Raw genomic sequence first — 23250 nt, forward strand, 5'->3', positions numbered from 1 at the left:
TACCTTAAGCTCTTGAAATCTGGAAGTTATCTGCCTACACTGCAGCATAGGCTACTCTCTGCTTTATGGCTAAGACATTATTTATGGAACTATTACCAATAGGTAAGAATTACAAATAGGCCCAGAGTAGTGTTCAGATAAACTTAGAGATGAACCATCCCTGATGGGCTTTTATGGATTTCTGACTTGTTGAGGTTGTTTATAAAATCTGACTTGGTGTTGACTGGACATTCTAGATGTGGGTAAACTAGGGACCTTTTTAACTTCTGAAAAGAAATGTAGTCAGTGGTTAAAAAGTAGGGACTTAGGAGCACGTGTTTTATTTCTGATGACATTCGTGTGAGCTCTTGATCTCTAACCTCATGAAGCCTCAGTTTGCTCCTCTGTAAAACGGACATGATGGTGATACTGCCCCAATGTGACAGCTATGGGGAAAGCACCAGTAAAAATGCTATTATGTTTTTCTTAGAGCGAAGGAGTGAAGTCTTGCTCCAGAACTGGACTTAGAGGAAGTGTTTAATAAGCAGTGGTTCTCCCCCTGTGTTGAAGAGCTAATGACACGAGCTGAAACCCCCTTACCAATACTGCAGAACGTTACTCCACGTTACCACCTACCTACTTTTCTTCCCTTTTCTGTTTGCCCTGACTCTTTCTGATTCTACTTCATTTTTTGTGGGAAAAAATTCGCCTGAGGAGCAATCATTCCATGACACTGGTGCCTAGTAAGTCATTGGTAGGAGAAGCATGGTAATAATAACAGTTCTGTCTCATCTCCTGAGCTGTTGTCTTGTGTACCTGGTCCTTGCTTATGTACTTCTCGTGCATTTTCTCCTTACAGCAGCCTGGTAAGGCAGACATAATTTTGCCCTCATTTTGCAAATGAGAAGGTTGATGGTTGATATTTACCTAGGATCATGTAGCTACTAATTGATACAGCCAGAATTTGGTGCAGGATGGTCTGAAGACTGAGCTCTTAACTGCCAAGTAGGGAAAGCATATACCAGGTTTGCCGCCAACAGTCTCTATTTATGTCTAGTATCTTGACATTCCATCTGGCTTAGCATGTGTCTCGGATTTTTTTTTGTTGTTTTTATAAAAGTATTATTATTAATAGTTGCATTTAAAAATGCTGAATTTGCTAGGATTTTGCTTTGGTCTCCTGCTTCTGCCAGTTCCATCTAGTTTATGTGTGGAACATGCATGCCGTAAAAGAGAGTTCAGAATTTAACACTTGGCTCTATTTGGCAAATGACCAGAGGTGACCTTTCTTTCTTCTCTTGACTCTTTCTAGCTGCAATGCAATAATATCTCCTTTTGAAGGAAACAATGTGATGTTGAACACTAGGGGCTTGGAAGGAGTGTTCAACAATGCAGTCCTTTCTAAGCAAAGGCAACACATGTGCAATTGGCACCATGGCCTCGGCTGCAGCCTGCAAGAGACTTGAGGCCACCAGAGCACCAGGCCACGGAGGTAGGGAAACTTGGGGAACTTCAGATTAGGTGTTTGTAAAATGTGTGGGAAATAAAGACTGAGAGTACTTTCACAGAATGTGTAGAGCATAGCTCCCACTACTTCAGTTTTAGAGTTTTGGGGTTTTTTAAAAAAATATTTTATTTATTTACTGAGAGAGAGAGAGAGTGCACAAGTGGGAGAGACAGGTAGAGGGAGAAGCAGACTGAGCAGGAAACCCTGATGCAGGGCTCAATCTCAGGACCCCCAGGAGCACAACCTGAGCTAAAGGCAGACATTTAACTGATGGAGCCATCTAAGTGCCCCTGATTTTAGCAATTATTACATGCTCAAAATGTATAAATTTTTATTTATGGTATTGTTTGGTAACTTCTTAAAAACTTTTTAATAGGGTGCCTGGGTGGCTCAGTGGGTTAAAGCCTCTACCTTGGGCTCAGGTCATGATCCCAGGGTCCTGGGATGGTCCCCGCCCCGCCCCCCGGCCGCCATTGGGCTCTCTGCTCGGTAGGGATCCTGCTTCCTCTTCTCTCTCTGCCTGCTTCTCTGCCTACTTGTGATCTCTGCCTGTCAAATAAACAAATAAAACTCTTAAAAAAAAAGAGAGAGAAATATTCTAAATGGAGGCAAAAAGAGTATATATCTGAAAATATTTGGGATGACATATTTACACACTTCGATTTTTAAAATGAAGTTGAGAATATACTCCATTAGCAACTTTTCTCTTAGCTCACCAGGTACTTCTGTATCTAAAGAGAATGTTCTTAACTAAAAACATTATGGTCCATAGATGAGTCAATTAAGTATGCTAATAATTTCAAATTTATTAGCCATAAATTATTCTTAGAAGAAGACGGTGAGCAATTTTGTGGAAAAAAAAATTAAAATGAGACCATTTGAAAAAATACATTTTTGAGAGTACCAGAGACATTGGAAACAGATAATGTCAAGAAATTGATTAATATACATAAAGTACATCAAGCATAGTTATCCTGTTTACATTACTTTCAATGTTTCGTATAATCACATAATAACCAATGTAAAACCAAGACATAATAACCAAGATAATAACCCAGGCCTTTTTATTTGGCTTAAATATAAATGGATATATGCTATGTTTTAGAAAGAATTTTATTTTTGAAAATGGTTTTTCCATAGAACTATTCTACAAATAAGGACATGTACTATAAAAACAAATATATTGATCAATAAGCAAATGTTTCAAAAAGCACAATTTTAATTTTGAAGCATCCCCTTTCAGTCTAACAATTTTAGTCTAACTCATCCTGAACAGGGAGTCCATCTGCCACCCGAAAGAAGCATAGCCTGTGGGGTGTGGTGACCTCCTTTGTGTCCTTCTCAGCCCTCTGGATGTGGTAGGTCATCTTCATCTCAGGAATGTTGGTGAGCTGTTTTAAGTAAAGAATTGAACATAATCTTCTTGCTGCCTCTCCTCCTTTTAAAAGGAAGTGTCTTTCTTCTGGGTTCTTTTTGATTCGATGGTATCAAGGATTCCAGGACACGCAGTCACCTGAGAGTTATGGCTGATAAATGTCTTCATTGCCTCAAAGAAATGTTCTGGGGCTGTGACGCTCTCCAGTGTTGCCTGAATTCCAAACAGAACTACATGCCTTTGTGACTTTGAAGATTAATCTCTGTCACTCACAGCTCCTTGGCTTCCCCTGCTCATTTCTGCAATGTCTGCAGATGGTCTGGAGCTCTGTGCCAGAGTTATTTATCTACAAGTTCACTTCTCACATAGCTCCCTCTTTGAGCCATTCCAGGGAGAGTTAAATACCGAACAATTATGCAACTCTTCTGTCAACCCATGAGCCTTTGCGGCTCCCATCCAAAAGGGTGCCTCTCCAGTAATACCCTCTATTCCTGGAGGTTGCTGCTTATATCTCACAACTGAATGCAACAGGGACGTTGCCTTCAGGAAGGCTCTCCAACCAGAAAACCAAACATTTTGAAAATACACATGAACAACAAACTTTAAAGTTGGAAGCGTTCCTTACTACCCTTCCAGAGCTCCCTGAACATTTCTGAACTTTACTGAACATTTCTTCTAGAACCTGAGCCATGGAATTCAGCAGTCCTCCATCTTTTTATTAATTTACAAGTCAGCAAACATTTCGACATGGAGGATCACAGTTTTGGAAGAAAGAGATAAGGCAGAAAGGAACTTGGAAAGATGGAAGAGGGGAACACAGTAATTGTGGTAGTAAGTCCTTTACATTCATTATTAATTTTTCCATCAACTCTATGAGTATTTTGATATCCTATTTTGCATATGAGGAACCTGAGCCTCAAAGCAATGAACTGACTTACACAAAGTCACATCCCAATAATGACACAACGAGGGACCTGAATCGAAGCAGTTTGTATTTAGAGCCTACAGCCATAAGCCCCTAAGCTGGATCTCTTCAACACTCTTGAGAGAGGAGGAGCAGAAGAAAAATATATAATGGGGAAAGGCAATGGGAAAGAGAAGACTTGTGTGAAGAAGAAAAGTAGGAGATGATAGAAAGAGGAGTAAAAAAGGATAAAGGGGGAAACATCGGAGAAAGACTGAGGAAGAGGGACAGAACTGGGAGGATTGGGGGAGAGAGGGAGGGATTGGGAGCAAGAGAAAGGCAAACAGAGCCAGTGATGGTCCCAGAACCTTCTATGGCTCATAGCTTAAGTAATCTTTGCATACATTTAACAATTATTAGAATAGCTACCATCTTTTTAAATAGTCATCTTTTTTCTTACATAGCAGCAGTCTACTGCTGCTCATTTGCTAGTGGAAGCTTTAAGTATTAGAAGAATACTGGCTTTCAAATTAGTGAAGCTCATTTTCCTCTTCTAGAAACTAGGAACAAATACCCACCCACCTCATATCTCATAAATGAGGTACTGTAAGTAAAGCATTAGAAATTACAAGTCAACCTCCTTTGCACTAAGTACCATCATTTTAGTCGAGCAACTAAGGTGTAAAAATGGATAATTGGACAAAGAAAGAGGAAGAAATAGTAATACAAATACATCATGCACTTGCTATGGGCCTAAGAACAGTGTGTACTACCATGACGTACTCAGGAAGTTTAAGGTCTCTTCCTCTCTTCTCTGAAGTGAAAGCAAGCACTGGTGGTTATTTCTAGGACCCCTAAGCCTCAGACAAGGGGTGAAATATAAAGTAGCATCATGAGAATGGGCTCTGAACAATATTGGGTTTAATTGCCACTCCACCATCAAGTTCATTATCCTCAATGCACCCTCAGATTCATTTTCTACTTTGTGCCAACCTCTCTCTACTGCATCTCTGGGCTCCTTCACCTTCTGACTTTACTTAGATCTGGACTTTGGGAGGTACAGGCTCTCCCCTTTACCCCATTCCTTCCAGCCAGCCTAGACATGGTTAGTTTGGGCAGTAAAGGACATCCTCTTCTTAAAGAGAGAACTCACATCTGAGGATCTCTCCCACACACCTGTTTTTGCTGTTTCAGGGACACTGTTTTGAAGATGGTAAAGAATTCCAATTTTTCTTATCTTTGAAGACCTTGAAACCATCCTTTACTTTTCCATAATCCTACCCTTACCTCTGTAATCTTTTCTTTCATTGAGCTGTCTTCAATTATCTTTTAGAATCTGCCATCTGTTTCCATCCAGACTTTTTCCAATAGACTTGTACTTAGAAGTGATCTTAGATAAGTTTCCTAGCAGTATAAGCCTCATTTTCATCCATAAAATGGGCATGTCAGAGGGATGTCATAAGATTAATGAAATTGCATGTTCCTTGGTGCCTAATACCTCATCAGGTATATAAACAGTCGTTGTTATTATGCACAGTCTATGCAGGAAATATGAATGCAAATAAGATCAGAACATAAATACAAGTCTTCTCAACACACACACACACACACACACACACACACACATCTCTTTGCTCTAGAAAGTTCTATGTAATATCCATAATCTAAGCAATTATCTTAGTTTTAAGATCTCTGGTTCTTCCTGACACATTCCACTTCAAATGGGTCTAGGATTCTCAGCATTTTCAATGAGTCTGTGAAACTCAGAGTATAAAGGAGGAAAGGATATAGGTATCTGAGGAAGCAGTTTGCCTGAAAGACAAAAACACTGGTCCTTTATCCAACAAGACTGAGACAAATACAAACCCTAGCAGATTCTTTCAGAGCCCAAGGATCCCCAAATCCCTACTTTAAATTTAAGGAATCAATCCCAATAGTATCCCAATAGTAAATTGGCCTAATACCTCCAATTATCGCATCCGTTAGATATATCAGATATAAAAACACCCCACTGCTCTATCATTGTTCTGTGCCTGGAGATTGCAAATAGGTTTCTTTTTAAGTTCCGACTTGAATCAATTGGCAGTGGTTGCCTGGAGTGCTGGGTGGAGAAAAATTCTCAGGCCAAGTGCAGGCTCAGCAGGAAAATTAAGTGTTGTAATTGATTAACAATGTCTGCTATGGATGTGGGGGAGCACATCCCACACTTGCCTATTTGCTGACCATGCATTCAAGTATTGAGATTTTCTGGAAAATAGTAGAATTTTTCCTGCTTCCTGTAGGGATGCTCTAATGATACTCTTTTCTGCATCCTTCTCCTGCAGAACTTATTTCAAATAAAAGGTAATGACTGAAATTACAGATACATTTTCCCATTTGGATCTTCCATTTTTATATCCATTTGCATTCAGCAGTGAAATTATAACACATATTTGGTATCTGTTGTAAGCATCTGGGGATGGTTTATATTAAATAGATTCAAGAAATAGAATTCTCTACCGGACAGTGATTCAGCCAAAGCTTTTCAACATAGCTCACTGAGCTCATCTCGTCAATGACACGTTCACGCAGCTAAAGGCAAATGTTTAAACATTTAGTTAATGCACCATATGTCTTAAATGTTTTAGTTCCATCTGACATTTATAAAAATCTATTTTAGGGGGAAGATGCCAGGCTAGGTACCTCCATATGATATGGTTTGTTTATATCCTGAAGGCCACATAGCTCCTTGTAGGCAAAGAAGTCCCCAGGAGAAACCAATTGTCAACCATGGGGGCTCACTGGAGTGGTAAGAGAAGAACAAAATGGAAGACTAATAAAACAAAAGGGACAAGGTCAGAGAGGTCAAAGAAGTGGAAGAGAATAAAAGACAAAGGCAAATGAAGATTTGTAATAGATGTAGTTATAACTCTTATTTTTCAGGGCACACTTTCCTAGGGATTACAAACAGTACAGGGATAAAAATAATAATCATATAATTCTGAGATTAGGCACAGTGGTTAGAACCACAAACTTTGGCACCCAATAAATTAAACCTTGGTTCTACCAATTGCTAATTGTGACCTTAAGCAAAGTATTTCATCTCTCTGAGCCCAATTTCCTTATAGGATTGATTAAAATATCAAGGAAGCATAGTGGGTAAGTATAAAATTCAGATTTGAGGGGAAAAGTAGCTTTTTTTTAAATAAGCGAATTAAACTTAAAGTATAAACTTCCAGTCTGTCTATAGAAGAAGATATATTTTATCACATTCCAGTACAGTCCATTCTTATTCAGTGATTTTTATAAAGCCAACTTAAAGTATAATTTTCTCCATTTTTATCCCATTCAAATCTAAGATGCTTTGGGGTAAAAAATCACTCTTTCGAAAGTTTCTCCTGCTGCACCTCACCTTCTACCCAAGGGCAAATAATTTTGTGGAGAAGAGTGTTATATAATGTCCTGGCTTCTAATTCTTGCTGGTTTGCCTTTTAAACATCTTATTCTGCTTAGCCTTTGGTGGCTGGCCACTTTCCTTTCTCCTCTATTCTGGTAAAGTTGGGTCCTTCAAGCCTTGGGTAACCTAAGTTGGTATCTATTCAAGTAGAATAGATTCTGGTTCTGCTTGATTTTTGTGAAATCAAAATCTTGATTTCTGTGTACTTCCAGCCAGTGCTTCTGATCAAAAGATCCTTACCTTCCTCTCCTTACCTCTGACCTCTTCCCGTCCATCAGTTTTCTCTTTAATTTGGTAGCCCTCTTTGGAGTCTGGAGATCTCAATGACTGCATCTACATCATCCTAGAATACTTAAAACCCTGGGATGCTACCTACAGTTCACAACTATACCCATCCTTAATAATTCTCCTCTACACTTACTTTACCATACTAGACACTGAATATAGTCAATAATAGGATTTCTCTGGGAGGATGTCAATCTCCCCAGTCATTCCCCAGGTAGTGAAGTAGGGACTCTAGACTAATCACAAACTCTACACTTGAAGTTCTGCTCTCTCTACCTACTGAAGAAGTATGCAGAAATAATCAAATTAAAGAAGAAAAAGATGAGCAAGGGAGGCAATTTCAAAGTCCATTTCTTAAAATCTAAATCTCTGAAAGAACCAAAACCTTTTCTGGAAAGGAAAGGGTAATTTAGCAACTACAAGTCACATCTTCAGTTCAGTGATTCGGACAGACTATGTTTTAGAGACAGAAACCAGGTTCCAAAGTCAGGCTGGAAAGACAACCCATAATTTGGAATACAAAGAAGCAAGCTTGGGTACATAGCCTGGAACCTGCCCTTGCTCTCTGGTGGACTCTGTTCAGCCAGTGCTGTTCTTTGGTTTTCTGAGACCAGAGACAAAATGGTCAGTCTGGGAAGTGATGAGGTTTAGGATTGGAGTAACAGCCTTTGCTTCCTCTAGATTTTGATCTAGATTTTTCTTCCTCTAGATCTTTGATTCTTCTAGCTAAACACTGCTTCACACCCTCTAGTCATTCAAGGTCGTTCCAAGGCTTACCCCTACTGCCCCTAAAAGCTCTGCCTGCTGTGTTTGAACTCTTTCAAAGAGAGGGAGGGGAGATGAAGATAGAATGTAGACAAACCATAGCTCCCACTTTGTTTGAAAGGAGGAAGATACCAAGATAAGGCTAAAAGTATTTTAGGGGAAGTGTTGAGTGTGGAAAGATTTACTAAGAGAAGAGTATAGCAGGAAGAGTATGTTTGAAAATATTTAACCAGTACATTGCCTTCTCTTTAAACCCTTAATTATTGTTCACTTCCCTGTCATCCTTGAAGCATTCAGTGTTCCAGAGGGAAGGTAGAGCATCCTAGATCAAATAAATCATTGCTTGGCTTTGAGTTTTAAAAGATAGAGTTATATTGCTTATGGTAGGGTAATAAACTAAAGACAAGTATCTTACTTTTCAGAATCTATGATTTTGATGACATGTGTTCTTTGAACTCCAGAAAGTGAGCTTTATGTACCAGGAGCTAAAGCTAGAAAGACCAGAGCACAGGGTTTTAACATAAGCCTTGAGTTGGGGAAGGGGAAGATGGGACTGAAGGGCAGTTTCTGTTACTAGATTTGAAGTGGAAAATGAAAAGATAGAGCCTCAGAATGGGAGAAGAGGAGAAATTGGAGAGCTAAGTGAAGTTGTTTTCCTGTCCCTTTAAGGTCAATGTTGGAGGGGTATCTAAAAACCTCTAGTTGGGGGCCAGGGATTTCAAAGTAGGGTGCTTATTCCTTGTCTCCCCAGAGCTCATGCCTTTTACAGATGACCTGAGTGTATGTGGCAGCAACCTAAACATGGCATCTAATCGTTAGAGTAGAAATGACCTAGGAAAGTGCCAGGTGAAGTGCTCCAGAGAGCATTCTTCTACCATCTACCCTCAGACCTGCCCCCACCTTATTCCCAAGGTCTGTGGAGGATCTAAAGTTCCCAGGAGACCTAGCAATGCAACAGGAGTCATAGCCAGCTCCAAAGAACCAGTAATCCCAGAGGTAGCTAAAGTGAAGCCCAAGTCAAACATGGAGGAAATCACCAGGCCCTTACATTGCTGAAGTAATGGATTCAGCACGAACTCCTCCCCAGGAAAAGACCAGAATGACTTCATGGCCAAAACCTCAAGAAGAAGTAAGTGTTCCTCTACTCCCAGGTACTATCTTGGGAAAGCAGGTGAGGGGGTGGTGGTGGGGAGGCTGTAACCTAAACAAACAGTTAGTTAAAAACCAGAAAGCCAAGAAATCTTTTATTGACAAGACTAACCGTTCTCCCCATCAATAGGGTAGGAAAACAAAAAGTAAAGTCATAGAAAATAAATGGAGTTATGGGAAATAAAGGATTTGGGAGGAAGGATTGGCTTTATGTTTATTTTTAATGTATGTTTGAAATCTGCTCAGACTTTCATAACAGAGTAACAATGACTGGGTGGCTTAAACAACAGAATTTTATTTTCTCAAAGTTCTAGAGGCTGGAAATCCAAGATCAAGGTCCTTCTAGGATTGATTTCTGGTGAAACCGCTCTCCTTGACTTAAAGATAGCACCTTGTCCCTGTGCCCTCATGTGGCCCTTTCTCTGTGCTCACTCTGGTGTCTCTTCCCCTACTTATAAAGACACTAGTCCCATCAAATCAGGGCCCCACACTTTTGACCTCATTAAGCCTTCATTACCTCCATAGGGGTCCATCTCCAAATATAGTCCTACTAGGGCTTAGAGCGTTAGCATATGGTTTTTTTTTTATTATTTAATTTTTTAAATTTATTTTCAGCATAACAGTATTCATTGTTTTTGCACCACACCCAATGCTCCATGCAATCCATGCCCTCTCCAATACCCACCACCTGGTTCCCCCAACCTTCCACCCCCGCCCATTCAAAACCCTCAGATTGTTTTTCAGAGTCCACAGTCTCTCATGGTTCACCTCCCCATCCAATTTCCCTCAACTCCCTTCTCCTCTCTAACTCCTCTTGTCCTCCATGCTATTTGTTATGCTCCACAAATAAGTGAAACCATATGATAATTGACTCTTCTCTGCTTGACTTATTTCACTCAGCGTAATCTCTTCCAGTCCCATCCATGTTGCTACAAAAGTAGGGTATTCATCCTTTCTGATGGAGGCATAATACTCCATAGTGTATATGGATCACATCTTCCTTATCCATTTGTCCGTTGAAGGGCATCTTGGTTCTTTCCACAGTTTGGTGACCATGGCCATTGCTACTATAAATATTGGGGTACAGATGGTCCTTCTTTTCACTACATCTGTATATTTGGGGTAAATACCCAGTAGTGCAATTAGCATATGGTTTTGAGAATGACAATTCAGTCCATACCAAATACAAACTAAAGTTGAGTGATAAAAAATTTTGTTCATCTTAGATAAGTAAAGACATTAGTCCAGCCCCCGGCTTCATAAGTGCTTAATAAGAGGGAATAGTAATAATAATATTATCATCATATTGTATTAATAAAATTAGCTATTTTTTAATATATGCCAGGCATTGTTTTATGTGCTTTATACCTACTATTGCATTTAACACCACAGTCTTATACAACATGTACTATTACTCTCTGACTTTGCTTCTATCAGCTCTACGGGAAAAACAACTTCCCCACCCCATACCCAAGACCTAGTCACAGATAATTTACAGTAGGTATTGTCCTTGCAAACCACAGTGTTTTAATTCTTTTCCTCCCCACTCTCTTTAAACTGCTATGGCGGGATCTTCAGCTACTCGACACCAGAAATGTCAATGGCCATCAGTATCCACTGAAGACACCAGGGCAACTGCTTTGTTCTGATGACAGTTACTGCTGCTGTTGCTCCCACCACTGAAGATATATATGGAATAACAAGTTTATTGAAGCAGCCAACCATTGATGACCATAGCCAACCATGTTTCTATCATCACCAATGTCATTGTAACTATACCCAACCTGCTGCTTTTCAAAGCAATGCCACCTTGTTATCACCCAAGCCAATGACCCTTCAGATCAAATTGCTGCTAGAGATTTATTCACTGAGTCCTACTGTGCTATGCCCAGAATCAACTGTCCCTTCCAAACTTTTGCATCTTCCCTACCCTCAATTCTACCCATTCTCAATACATATGTTGATATTTCTAAATGATATGATAAATACACCTTAGGCTCAACATATAGTTTTAAAAAAGCAAATGGAGAAACAAAAATTGAACAAGAAAAACAATATTCAAAGTGGATGAGCAGTTAGGACTAATGTTGGATGTACAAAAGATAAAATAATAATAGTTTTGGATTACATAATACAATGAAGACAGTATCTACTACCACGAACGTTTGTCTTGGAACTGAATTTCAAAGCACATCATTCCTTTTGTGTCCAGTAGTTGGTTGGTAAATAGTCAATACCTCTAGAGATTTTCCCTGCCATTCAAGAAAAACATACTTTAAATATTAAGTAAAAGTAATCTTAGGTGCACATTCCACTTTTTTTTTTTTTTTGAGCCTTGTTTGATATAAAGCTGCCATTTTTTTTCTGAACACACCAAAGCCCTGAGCTTACAGAGAGAAAGAAATCTGCAGTTCATCTTCCCACAGATATTATTTTGGAGCAACCCCATTAGATGCCTCCTAGATAAAGCAATCAACCTGGAAAGGAATGAGGAACCCATATACCAAAAAGTGACATATAATTATTATCACACCTATTAAGTGAATAAACCAGCCAGAGCCCAATTACATCTTTGCAACATACAATGAAATACCTCTTAAACAGTTCTTCAACAAAGAAATAAACCTGTCATGGAAGAAAAATTTGCTGTACATCAAGGCTATATATTGAGGAAGTAATGTTGATGTCAGGGTCATGCTGGCTGTAATTCAATGTGCAATTAAGGGAAATTAGAGGCAGTCCTCATTACATACATTTTACACTTTGTTTATTGTGCTACAAATTCTGTAGTAGAACCACTGACTTGTAGCAACAATAGCTCATTTAATGGAAAATGAGAATGTTAACAAAGGATGTTTGATGGCTGAGGAGCAGAGCACAGCAATTTACGTTTCATGCCACATCTCCCTTCTCCAAAAGCACATCTTTGGATTGACTTGAGCCGGAAGTAGCCACAGGCAGAGCCAATGTGATTATATCTGCAATTCTACTTGAGATCCCAAAGAACAGAAAAAAAGACAGAAAACAAAACTATGTCGATGATATTTAGCCCAAAGAACAAATTTCCAATCAATCATTTCACAAAGAGCCAAAAAGGAGGTACACAAAAATGGCTGAGAAGCCATGTTGGACTGAAACTCACCAAGAAGAAAATGGTAGTCAATAAAGATCGCTTTTGAAAGCTAATGGTCCCCTTAGGGAATATTCATTGAAAATTCTATAAATCTTAAATTTTGACATATTTGGTCTCAAAACCCTGCAGTTGCTTCCAAGCATTATTTCTACAAACTTCCACCATCCGATCACAGACAAATAATAGAGAATAAAGCTATAAGAAGATGAATTATAAGGTAATGTGGTATGCAGATGACTGCCCTTCCTGAGAACTTCGGGCTTAGGAGACAAAGAGAGAAAATTGGTCACATGGAATGTTGGTTCATAAACCGGCCCCTGTTTATGGAGGCACTTACATCCCAGGCTTGTTTTGGACATCTATAAGATGGGTAGATTTCTAACCCTCCCTACCAGAATTTTAAACATTTATATAGAAGTCTTACCTGGGTTCAGTTAGTGTACTATCCAGATGGTATCAACAATACCTCACTCTCTCAAGGCTACAAACTTGGAACAGCTCCTACTATGGGAAAAATGAGCAGAACATCCGTTCCAAGGGTGGTGCAGACACTATTGAGCCTTAATCAACCCAAGCCAGATCACAGCTTAACTGGCCCTCACGTCCTCTCAATGACCTCCTCCAATAAGAGTCAAGTAAGCATTTTAACCTGCCTCTTGGATACTGGGTCACTTTGTAGACCTTTGGGAAAAAGCAAGTGTTCAATTTCCAAAGTTAGAAAGGGCTCATGGTTTCCTATAACCTTACTTAGACTTTAGAGGGGAAATTCAGGTCTGGGGCAACAGTAGCAGCAGAAAAATGAAACCACACAGGCTTCGGAAAGCCTCTTACAGGAAATAAAAGTCCAGGATTACTTTTGGATGAAGTCTCTGCATCTGAGAAGTTTGAGTTTTCCCCTCCCTGGAGCTTCTGTAATCCCTGGCATCTTGACTGGTAATTCTCTCCAAATGAATCAGGCATATGCATATTTGATGGTAACTACTCATGTAATCAGACTACAGTTAACATTACTGTCTTTCAAGAAAAATTAAAATGACCCAATGACATTGAAACATTGCCCTTGCCCCTTTCACTTTAGAAACTCTTCCAAAAAAAAGAAAAAAGAAAGAAAGAAAAAGAAAAGTGTGCCTGGAATTTGAGGTCAAATAAACCCTCACTCATCCTTAGCGACTGCACAGATGTGTGTTGGGTGGGAGAATGGCAGGGAGGGCAAGCAAAGCTGCAAAGAAACAGTAAAATCCCTAAATCATTTGCCAGGATTCTCAAGGAGAGAAGGTTGTGCTTCTGAGCAATTAGAGGCATCCTCCAAAGTCAGAATACTGCCAAGCAGGGGGAGAGGAGCTATTTAAAATTCTACTTTTCTACCATGGGGAGAAAAGGAAAAGAGACGATCATATCCTTAACCCTTCCCAGACCTCACCGAAACATTTCTAAAATAATGATTTTAAATTGTGTGTTCCAGGCTTCTTTTCTGTTCCTCTTCTAAAAGCAGGTTTGCATTGCAAGAAAACTTTTCCTGTTAGTACTTTGATATCCGATCTTAATCGGATCTTTGATTCACTCATACTATTGGGAAGAGTGCCTAAAATTACCGAAAGGACCGAATTGACCAAGGTTTTGGGAATTTAGTTTCATCTCATACTTCCTACCTTTGGGTAAATGACTTGGTAAATATTTTCTATAAACATCATTTTGAAGTCTTTCTCCCTGTCGTTCCTCATAGTGGTTCTGGCTCCTGGTTCTATCACTTTTAGCCAAGTTATTTCATCTTTCTGTGCCTCAGTTGCTTCACCTGTAAAATATGAGGAATAATAATGTCCTTTCCTTTATGGACTTACTGGGAAGAATAAATTATTTAGAATATGTAACCTGGGGCACCTGGGTGGCTCAGTGGGTGAGCCTCTGCCTTGGGCTCAGGTCATGATCTCAGAGTCCTGGAATTGAGCCCCACATTGGGCTCTCTTGCTCAGCAGGGAGCCTGCTTCCCCTCCCCCCCGCCCCCACCTGCCTCTCTGCCTACTTGTGATCTCTCTCCCTCTGTGTCAAAATAAATAAATAAAATCATAAATAAATAAAAAATATGTAAATTACTTGGAACTTGCCTGGTACATAGAAAAATGTTCATTACATATTAGCCTTAGCCATTATTTGGAGAACAGAGAAATGTGTGGTTATTTCTATCTTGATTCATCAGAAGAGATTTTGGCAATGAAGTGCCAACAGAATTATGTCTGGGATATCAAATCAAAGAATGCCTAACAAAGAGATGGGAAAGTACATACATGGCCTAGTGAATTACAGGGGCAAATGAATGGAGGCTTAATCAGCAGAGCTTATTCAGAAAGTCAGAAGAATTCCAAAGAAAAAAATTAATGGCTTCCAGTCCCCCAACCTTACCTAAAGTCTAACCTCTTTTCTCAAAATTTAACTTAGAAAGATGTGGCTGATGGTATTTTCCAAACATGACCATAACAATACCTACCATCCTACAAGCTCATCTTACAATGTAACCTTAACATTCTCCTTATCAACTGATGGGGTCTATGTCTCCTCCTTGTTAAACCTGGATAGAACTTTGCTATGGCCTCAACCAGTAGAATAGGACAGGAGGATGTATCAAGAATGCCATGCCCTCTTACTGTCTGGGAACACTTGCTCTTTGAAAACAGCTGTCGTGCCGTAAGGGAGCCCAATTAGTCTATGCAGAGCTACTACAGGGAGAGGAAACCACAGGGAGGTGCTCCAGCCAGCACCTCAGCTGAGGTCTCAGTGGACAGCCAACATCAGCCTTTAAAGATCAACGTAGGGGCGCCTAGGTGGCTCAATCAGTTGAGTGTCCAACTCTTGGTTTCAGCTCCGGTCATGATCTCAGGGTCTTGGGAACGAGCCCTGTTGGGTTCCACTCTCAGCACAAAGTCGGCTTGAGAGATTCTCTCTCTCTCTTCCTCCCCCTCTATCCTTCCCCCCACTCATGTTCTCCATATCTCTCTCCCCCCTTCTCTTTTTCTCAAATAAATGAATAAAGTCTTTTTTAAAAAATAAAAAGATAAAAGCAAAGATGCTTCCAGATGATTCTAGCCTCCGTCTATTACCCTGCTTTGTACTGTCCTAATTCCTGGCCCACAGAATCTGTGAGCAAAATAAAATAGTTGTCTTATCCCACTAAGTCTTAGGGTGGCTTATTACTCAGTAATAGTAGCTAAGACATTCCTTCTTTTCTTTCTGTGGGGACAGATGGTGTCTTTAGTCTCACCAGTCAAGGTTACCACTCCCATTTTAAGGAGTCAGCTCTACCCAGAGCCACACGAGAAGCCAACAAAGGTAGACATCATGAACATTCCCAGAATAAGAGGCTTATCCAAGTAATAACATCAAGAGAGCAGGCCTAGGGTGAGGATAGGAAAGGAAGAAGCAACCAGCTACACGCTCAATCTTTGATGTCTTTCCCTCTGCCCCCTTCTCCCTATATCTCACGATCTTACCTTTATACTGATTTTTCTACCATTTTATTATCAATTTTAACAATTATCCTGTAATGTGATCTTTAAAAAATATTTTGAAGACATCCCGTTTGTGGATACCAGCTTGGTCCTCATAGGTAGGGTGCTGTCAGAGCCTCACCTGGTAGACAGAAAAAATGAGAAAGATCGCAGACATAATTGCTCATTATGCGTCCACTGCCACCAAGAATAACGCAGCCGTGATAGGTGCCCAGTAAAGATATTTGTTGACGGAATACATGGTAATACACCCCTGCTCTTTTCGAATTGATGCTTTCTTTGCCCCTTCTCACCCAAGCCTCTGACTGGCCCTGAACAGAAGCTCAAAGAAAAGCACAGAGAAGATACAAGACCGCGAAGAGGTCAAAGCTTTCCCAAGCCACAGTTTGGAAAAACACCCCTATTTGATGTAATCTGATGCTTCCGGAGAAAACTTCGGTGTTCTGGAGAAGACTGAGCAGTTGGGAGCGGGGAATCTGGTTCAGTCTCAGCTGTCTTCTGGGAGAGTCCTTTGTGCCCCATCACAGCTGGAGCACAGCTGCCAGCCAGAGAACTGATTTCCTGCTGGAGTCGGGATTTGAAAATCCCCGTAAGTCACAGCTGTGCCCACCAGCTGGCCTTAGCCAACCTTTGCCCATGACAGGGAAGGCAGTTTGACTTCTGGTAGAAACCTGCAGACGCAGCAGGGACAGGAGCTTGCCTGTTTCGCTGTAGCACATCAGCATCCCTTGGAAGACTATTTGAGGTGTGTTTGCATGAGGGCCCTTGATTCTTAGCCAGATTGCATAATTTGTAGAAACCTGGAGTATAGCTCACGGTCCTGAAACTCTTCTCTCTCTCATCACCGCTGCTGGTACGAGAAGGTTAAGAAGGCAGCACTGGCTCAGCGCCCGCCGATCCTGTCGCTATAAAAACAGCCAGAGCCCCTGCCCTCCAAGTACTTACGCTCTTCTCTTAATAAGCTCCTTGCATGGATTGACAACCTTCTGCGGACACAGCAGGAAGGGATGGGAGATTTCAATCAACATTCTTTTATGTGTCATAAATGAAGATGCGATTATCCCCTGCGGGGCAGGAGAAATAGCAAGACTGGCAATAACATATTATTCGTGCTATTCTTTCTGAACTCTTGTGCGAGGAAGACGATACAGCCTAGATCCTTGCATAAGAACTGGTGGGTCCTATGTGATTGATCTAACAGGAGAGTAACCAGCCATCCCAGCTGGCCCCCAACTATTCCTGCATTAGCACTGAAAGTCCCAAATCCCAGGACCCCTCAGCCCCAGCCAAATCAAGATACTTGGTCACTCTAAGAGTCAGAAGACTGCTCTGGAGGAAAAAAAAAAGCAAAAAGAAAAGAAAAAAAATTTTTAAATTAAATTAAATTTAAATTTAAAAATTGTTTTAATAGGATGCCTTAAGAGCCTGCTAATGGAAGAATCTAAAATTCCTGCCCATTTTTACTAGGCAAAAATCCCTAAAAAACTAGACATTAACATCTGAATACAGATTACTTTGTCAAATCAGCACACTTTGTCAATCGAAGAAATATTCAAATATTTATTGGGCACGTGTTGCAACCCGAGCACGGGATGAGTTACTAGGCATCTTGTGATAAATAGGCCATGATGCCCAATGGCAAGGACAACAAGTAAATGGGCATTGACTGCCCAACATGATAGCTTTACTCTCATATATGCTGTGATACCCAGACACACAGAAGGGCAGCTACCTGGCCTCGGGGGCAGAACGGGTGTCTGGATGAGGTGACATCTGAGCTCTGGAGGTAAAGGTAGAAGGGAGGGATATTCCATGGAGAGGAAACTGCTGGAACCATTGCCTCAAGGGAAAAGAGATCTTTGTTTTTCCACATATGCATCACAAAGGAATAGTACCAAGGGAAGATGGGTTTTCTCGGTCGGGGATACACTAGGGAAAGGATTCCTTCCCAGTTTTGTCTGGGATTAGGCTTTTTAAATTATTTTTTAAATTAGAAAAAAAAATGTTAAACACAATGATTATGAGTCCCTGCTTTTCACGGAGAAAAGGGAAAAATCTGATGAGAGTGAGGGAGAGAGAAGAGAGAACACACTCGTCAGTCACTTGCAAATTTCGTTGGTTTGTCTTTGTCCTGGTGACTTGGGAACACGAACCCAGGCAGCAACTCATCACTGCCAAAAACCCTTCACTCTTGTCTACCTGCTTCCTCAGCATTGGGGACTAGTCTCAGGGTAGATCTCAAGTTATGTCTCTAAGGAATGAATGCAGAACTCATTTTTGTTTTGTTTATCAGAGGCTTAACACTTCCTGTGGAATCCCTACCAAAACTCACAATATAATGGCATAGTAAAGGTATAATGACATAATAAAATCAATAGTCAAAATTAGAACAAATATCCAAAATAGTTAAGACTAACAAGGAAAACCTGCCTTAATATTTTTTATTAAAAGTAACCTATTTTGATAAAAAACGCAAAGATGACAAATTAAATACTAAATGCCTTATCCCTCTATCCCTCCTGCCTTCAACACTCCAGAGATATAGACATTTGACAGTTCTCTGTACATCTTTTTAAAATATTTTCTATACATATACAGGCAAAGATGGATGAGTGGACGGAGGGATGGCTGGCTGGATGGAAGGATGGTTGGACAGATTTTTTAATGTCAATTATATTGATTATGTTTTTAGGTTATATAGTTTTTTCACTTAGCTTATTCCTGACACTTTTTCTAAGTTAGATGTATCAGTCAGGTTTTGTTGCAGTAGTGCTGTATAACAAACATCTTCAAGATCTCAGTGGCTTACAATGAATAATTTATTCATTGCTCATGCTACATGATAGTTAAAGATCAGTGCAGTTCCAAGGGCATCCCTTGACTTAGCTGGGCTCACTTAGCTCTTCCCCAATAAGCTCTGTTCAACTCACTTTCTCATTTTGGAATCTAATCTGATAAAGTAGCCACTATGTAACATTATGCTCATGTGATAAAAAGTTGGAGCACAAGGACTTTAGCCAAGCTAGGCAATCACATTTTAGAATGTGGCAAATAGCATACTGATTCACATCTCATGGGCAAAACATATTATATGGCCAAGCCTGAAGCCAATGGAGCCATGAAGCATAGCTAGGATGAAAAGGAATTGAATGATTATAAAGAAACAATGCCATCTACCATTCTTCTGAATGTCTGCAGAGTAGTCTTGTGAAACAAATATAGACTGTACGTTTATTTTTATTTTTGAAATCAATGCTGCAATAGATACCCTAAAAATACATATCTTTAAATATTTGTGGAAACATATCTATAGGTAGAATTACGAGGACAAGTGATATGTGCATTTGGTTTTTGTTTTGGACTCCCCTAAATTGACCACCAAAACTGTGGTGTATCTAATTTCTACTATCCCAAGATGAATGAGACTATATCTCTTCAAACCTTCCCCAAACTCTTTGCATTATCAAGGTTCTAATTCCAAAGGTGAAGCATTGGTATTTTTAATTACCTTTTTTTTTGTTAATGATGCAGTATTTTTAAGTGTTCTAAATACAGAGATAATTCTATTACAGCCCAAGACATCAGATTAGCCCAGATCTCTTGGAAAATACTTTAACTAAGTTAACACCAACTTGCCCCCTGTCCACTCCCCTAACCTTGTTTCTTTGGCTTTATTCTGGAAGAAATGGGGGCAATTCATCTTGCTCTAAACCAGGGATGTTAATCGGTTTTCAACTAGAGAACCAAGTCCCATCATTCCATTGCAACTATGTTGTGCCATTATGAAAAAGACTGTGATCTGAGAACGGGCTCATCAGGGAAAGAGGGGTATGATCCACTAGTGATGTCTGCCATGAACTTGGGAATGGCAGGTAGCAACACATAGAGCATTTGTTTGTTATTCCTGCCTCTGAAACTGCCAGAACTGTGCCAGCATTTTAATCTCTTCCTCTATGATTTCATTTGTATCAGGTCACACAAGGTAAGTATTGAGCAAGTACTTCATAAAAAGATTACTTGGGCTTTTTCCCATTCTATACCACTCAACTGGATCACATGAAACTTTTCAGAAAATGTCACAGTTGATTTTGAAAAAAGGACCAGCAAATATTTTGGTAATGTTCTGGCGTGGGCTTTGTTTGGCATTTGTATCTTTGCTGAGCTAAGTGGCTTAAGCTTTTAAAGATACTTTTACCATCAGAGTAATATTATTTTGATAACCCACTTCCTGGTGATGTTTGAAAGATAGTTAATTATTGTGGGGAATTTAAATACAATGTCAAAGTAAATTATAAAGGATTCTTTGGTCAAGCTCAAGGTTAAAGACAACCACATTTCCCAACAACAGAGCAACATAATTGTTCCTTTTCCCACAGATACCCATGATCTTCCTGTCAGCCTCCAGGAATCCCGTTCCTTTTCCCCCAGTGTAACTGGACTCCCTGCCACAGAGAAACAACATTCTCCCCCTTAGCTTCACCACAGGGCAATCAGTCATTGCTACATGGGCCAGTCTCCCAGTGCTGCAGTAACCACAGAAACCACGCAGAGCTTGGGCTGAGCACGTGATGATGGACACGATCATCATTTTTAACACAGATGAAGTCATTCAATCTGATGAAAATAAAATACTGAAATACAACATTGGAAATAAATACTCTACTTCCCAACAGAGAATTGTGTGCCGCAAAGACAAGACTCCATTCTAGGTGCCCAAGTAAAGGAAACAAAGACCCACGGACAAATTCCAGAAAAACCACGAAAAGCCAGAGAGAAGGTAGAAGGGAGGAGGCACTCCAGGGGTAAAGGAAATGATCATCTGCAGGACGATTGGGTATGTGCTCCCAGAAGACAGAAAGAGGGAGTCACCTCTGTTGCAGAAGGGTGGGAACCCCGCAGAAGAGAAATAGTGAATTCAAAAGCCCTAAAAAATAACGAAGCAAAGAGAAGCTTGGCTTTAAAGTGACATTTTTTTTCTTCTGGTGTCTGAACAGTAATCTTCTAAGGAGAATAGCAAGAGCCCCTTCCCAACAGACCTTTAAGCTTCAGCTGAGAAAAGGCTATTCTTGGCTCACTGGCTCTGCTGATTTATTCTCACCTTGAGGCAGCTCTGTAACCTTGCTTTCTACCTCAGCTTCCCAGTCAGCCAAGTGGGACATCCGACTTGCAATCTGCTTCATTTGCCAGGATGTCATGAAGATTAATTAACAACATTAATACACTAAACGTTCTTTGGGATGGTCAGGGAGAAAGTGTGATTATGATCATTATTGCTATGGATTACTAGGTAGAATATTGTCAGAATGATTCAAAAGGAGATGGTGGCAGGGACTATATCTGAAAGTAGGAAAGCAAGCCAAATGGTGATCTTTGAATAGTTTCAAATGCCCCTGGCCCCAAAATACTTCATATTCTGGTCCAGGGATTTAAAATTTCCATGAATATGTGCATAGAGTAGAAAATGTAATGGGTTTGGAGTACGAAAACCTACATCTCATTCTATCTTCGCCACTTATCAGCTGTGTGATCTTGTACAAGCTAATTAATTGTTGTGGGTCTCAGTTTCTTCATCTGTAGAAAAGGTGTATTGACACCCCCAATGTTTCTATGCCTCACAGTGTGCCTGAAAAGTCTAAACGGAATGCATTTCTGAAATTGGGCTACTATACAAAGATAAATATTATCTCGGGAAAAAAATGCATTATAGTTTATAAGTTAGTTTAGGAGACAATCTACCAATATAAGTACATCTAAGACAGACAATCTTTGACTCTAGAGAAGGATCAGAAATGTTGATATGGTTTTCAAACTGAGGGCCTCCATTAGCCAGGGATCTTTTTGGGGTGCCTGGGTACCAGTGAGACACCAAACAGGAAGATACCAAATGGGAACTGTATCTTTTACTCTTTCTGAGGGCAAGTTTATAATCCCTTAAAATCTTCCTATTTTCAAAATCTTAGGCCTGGAAAGGAACTGGAGTTTGCTAGGTCAATTCCTTTATTTCGTGAAATCGACAACTTAGCCTCAACCTTGCCCTGAAAACCTCTTTCTTCCTAATACGTAGACGAGGGTTCTTTCCAGCATACACCAATATGCAACTAGTTATTAAAGGCTGTGGGTGCAGTGGCACTGAATTATTACTCATACCCACATCTTTTGTTCCAATCCCACCACCCTTATCCAGGTCCAAACCCCTAACTTTCTAGGTTTGGACTAGCACAACAGTCTCATATCCTGTCTTCCTCCAATTTCTTTTCTGACCCCCAGTCTTCTCCAAATATTGCTCTCAGATTAACCTTCTAAAAATGTCCACTGAGTAACGCCTCTTCTGCTTAAAACCCATTAATGGCTATTGTGTACAAGAGAGGAACAAGAGCAAAATCTGCCTACCCGGTCTGAGTTACAGAATACACTCTGTTCCTGAGGGGGTGACACTGTGTGCTATCGCCCCTAGTGCTCAAGTTCTAGAAAGGGATTGACAAAAATGATAAATGCACCACTTCCCTGGGTTTGCTGTTCATCTTAAAAAGAAATCCAATTACAGTTTGCAATTGCATTTTGGTGAAACATAATGAGCTCTCTTTGGAGTTGCCTTATTCAGATCAAATTACTTCTTGGTAATTTAAAGCACATTACATTTCCCAGATACCTTTCAGTGCACCCACAGTGTTCGGGGCTCTGTGTAACTATTACCCAAACATTGGCAAGTCAACTCTGAATGAGTTCATAACCAAAAAACCACTGTGTGGTTAACCACAGACAGGTCACTTTTCATCTCCCTTCTGGGGAGAGGTCAAAGGTCATGTAATTTTTCAGGAACAACTTACTTCTCAGGAGCTAAAAAGGGCAAGTTAGGGAAATCATTCCTCTAAAAAAAATATTACTGCAGAAATGTCTAGACACTTGTGTATGAATGATCAACATTATCGGTCAATGAACTTTTTTGGTCAATTACTCTCATATATTGACATAAATGACACAGAGACATCTAATGACTAACCAAAATGACTGGCCCTGAAAACATTGACCAAAACTCTCAAGGATGACATTTTATAAAGTGGTTTTATTTCCAAAAAAAGAAAAAAAAAAAAAAGATGGGTGATCAAAATTTATGTCAGTAAGAGAGAAGTAGAACTAATACTTTATAATGGTATATTGTCTCCTGATTTCTTTAAGAAAGTTCAGTGCATAAAACATCAATACATCTGAGTATTATT

Source organism: Mustela putorius, unplaced genomic scaffold (genome assembly GCF_011764305.1).
Source record: "Mustela putorius furo isolate JIRA1106 unplaced genomic scaffold, ASM1176430v1.1 tig00000228_pilon_pilon_pilon, whole genome shotgun sequence".
NCBI classification, from domain to species: Eukaryota; Metazoa; Chordata; class Mammalia; order Carnivora; family Mustelidae; genus Mustela; species Mustela putorius.